Here is a 3286-nt window from a genome sequence, read left to right as displayed (position 1 = left end):
TCACTTGTATTCTGATCCTTTAATGCCTCTAGCACTTTTCTAGAATATTCTATCCCAACTTCTACCCACCAGTTGGTAGAAACAGCACAAAATCAGACTGAAAGAGAGCTAGGTGGTCATTGGAAGAAGCACTATTAGGACATTATTTAGCTACATGGCAAGGCAGTGAAATATAAGCATAGAGTATGGGACCTAGATTCAGAAAGACATGATTTAAATGCCACCTCTGATGCTAATAGCTATCTGACCATGATTAAGTCCCCTAATTTCTCTGAAACTCAGACAGATCTCTAAAACTTATCTAGTAAGTTTCAGAATGTTCAAGTTCTGTGACATTTTTCAGTCATGTCCAGTTCTTCATTTGGAGTTTCCATTTGGAGTTTTCCTAGCAAAGACACTGGAATGGTTCACCATTTCCTTCTCCAGCTCATTTTACAAATAAGGAAACTGAGGTAAACAGGGTTAAGTGATCTACCCAATGTCACAACTAATAAGTGTATGAGGCCAGAATAGAGCTTGGGAAGATGAGCCTCCCTTTCTCCAAGCCCAGCCCTCAGTCCTCTGCACTACCTAGCCTGAAGTTTATTTATAAATAAAGTTTATTAAAGAAAGCAATTTCTAATAATGCTAAGAAAGTTACAAAATGTTCTTATCCTTTGACCCAAAGATCCAGAGTAATGACCACCTCTCACTTTAGATCAGGTCACTGTGGAAGAATTGAAAAGTATAGAAACAGTACTAGCTCTGAAAACAAGGGCAATAAAAACCTGTAACTTGAGACAATGCTACCCCTAGAACAAAGCATAATTTTAACATAAAGTTAGAAGTCAGAAAAAGACTGGAAAATGAGCAAACAAAAAAACTGACCATAGAAAGTTACTATGATAACAGAGAAGATCAAGACACAAAACCCAGAAAAATACAACAAAATCAAAGTAGATACATATGAAGTCTCAAAGGAAAAAAAATGGCAATTGGTCTCAGGCCTAAAAAATTTCCTGAAAAAGTGCTAAAAGGATTTTTAAAATCAAGTAAGAGGTAGAGAGGAAATTTGGGGAAAGAAATTAGAGTGCAAGAAAATCATGAATAGAGTCAAATGTTTATTAAAGCACAAAAATTCACTGGAAAGAACTCTTCTAAAAACCCAAAATTGGCCAAATAGGAAAACAAGTACAAAAATCCATTGAAGAAAAGAATCCCTAAAAAGTATAACTGAGGGAGCGGCTAGGTGGCACAGTGGATAAAGCACTGGCCCTGGAGTCAGGAGTACCTGGGTTCAAATCTAGTCTCAGACACTTAATAATTAACCACCTGGGTGGCCTTGGGCAAGCCACGTAACCCCATTTGCCTTGCAAAAACCTAATATACATATATATATATATATATATATATATATATATATATATCTGAGGGGGTAGCTAGATGGTGCAGTGGATAGAGCAGTGGCCCTGGAATCAGGAGTGATTGAGTTCAAATCTGGCCTCAGACACTTAATAATAATTACCTAGTTGTGTTGCCTTGGGCAAGTCACTTAACCCCATTGCCTTGCAAAAAAATCTAAAGAAAAAAAAGTAGAACTGGTTTTCACAATGGGTTTACCACCAGAACACAGCAGGTGTTGTGAAAACCATCGCTAAACCTCCACAAAAATGGGCAAGGAAAAGAATCACATTAGCATTGTCGTCATTGCCCACTCCGGCAAGTCCACTACTACTAGCCACCTCATCTACAAATATAGTGGAATAGATAAATGAACCATTGAGAAGTTAGAGAAGGAGGCTGCTGAGATGGGAAAGGGCTCCTTCAAATACGCCTGAGTCTTGGATAAGCTGAAGGCTGAAGGTAAGTGTGGTATCACTATTGATATCTCCCTGTAGAAATTTGAGACCATCAAGTATTACATGACCATTATCGATGCTCCAGGACACAGGGACTTTATCAAGAACATGATTACAGGCATATCTCAGGCTGACTGTGCTGTCCTGATTGTTGCTGCTGGTGTTGGTGAATTTGAAGCTGGTATCTGAAAGAAGGGGCAGACTGGTGAGCACACCCTTCTGGCCTACACACTAGGTGTAAAACAACTGATTGTTGGTGTAAACAAAATGGATTGCACTGAGCCCCCCTACAGCCAGAAAAGATATGAGGAAATTGTCAAGGAAGTCAGCACTTACATTAAGAAAATTGGCCCCAACCCTGACACAGTAGCTTTTGTACGAATTTCAGGTTGGAATGGTGACAATATGCTGGAACCAAGCTCTAATATGCCTTGGTTCAAGGGATGGAAAGGCACTCATAAGGATGGTAATACTAATGGAATTATACTGCTTGAAGCCTTGGATTGCATCCTGCCTCCAACTAGTCCAACTGACAAACCCCTTTGTTACCCCTCCAAGATGTCTACAAGATTGGTGGTATTGGTACTGTACCTGTTGGCCGAGTGGAAACTTGGTGTTCTAAAACCAGGAATGGTGGTCACCTTTGTCCCAGTCAATGTTACAACTGAAGTAAAGTCTGTTGAAGTGAACCATGAAGCTTTGAGTGAAGCTCTGCCTGGATAATGTTGGTTTTCAATGTCAAGAACGTGTCTGTCAAAGATGTACGCTGTGGTAATGTGGCTGGTGATAGCAAGAATGACCCACCTATGGAAGTTGCTGGCTTCACTGCACAGGTCATTATCCTGAATCATACAGGCCAAATCAGTGCTGGCTATGCACCTGATTGATCGTTGTTCTGGTAAGAAGCTGAAAGATGACCCTAAATTCCTGAAATCTGGTGATGCTGCCATTGTTGACATGGTTCCAGGTGAGCCCATGTGTATGGAGAGTTTCTCTGATTATCCTCCTCTGGGTTGTTTTGCTGTCCATGTTATGAGGAAGACTGTTGCAGTTGGTGTCATCAAGGTAGTTGACAAGAAGACTGCTGGAGCTGGCAAGGTCACAAAATCTGCCCAGAAGGCCCAGAAGGCTAAATGAATATTCTGTACAACACCTGCTACCCCAGTCTTAATCAGTGGTGGAAGAAGAGTCTCAGAACTGTTTGTCTCAATTGGCCATGTAAGTTTAATAGTAAAAGACTGGTTAATGATTACAATGCATCATAAAAGTTTCAGGAGGAAAGGAATGTTTTTGTGGACCATTTGTGTCATGGCAGTTTTAAGTTATTAGTTTTTAAAAATCAGTAATTTTTAAATGGTAACAACTTGACCAAAAATCTGTCACAGAATTTTGAGACCATTAAAACAGCTTTAATGCAAAAAAAGTATAACTGGCCAAATAGAAAAAAG

The 3286-nt window shown here is 39.8% G+C and overlaps 1 pseudogene; it reads left to right on the top strand.

The window, feature by feature from the left end:
- The first annotated feature begins 1607 nt into the window (after positions 1-1607).
- On the top strand, positions 1608-3046 carry LOC141511088 (elongation factor 1-alpha 1 pseudogene; annotated as a pseudogene).
- Positions 3047-3286: the final 240 nt, after the last annotated feature.

This window comes from Macrotis lagotis, chromosome 2, assembly GCF_037893015.1.
Source record: "Macrotis lagotis isolate mMagLag1 chromosome 2, bilby.v1.9.chrom.fasta, whole genome shotgun sequence".
Taxonomy (NCBI): Eukaryota; Metazoa; Chordata; class Mammalia; order Peramelemorphia; family Peramelidae; genus Macrotis; species Macrotis lagotis.
This window is presented reverse-complemented; position numbering and strand designations above follow the sequence as displayed.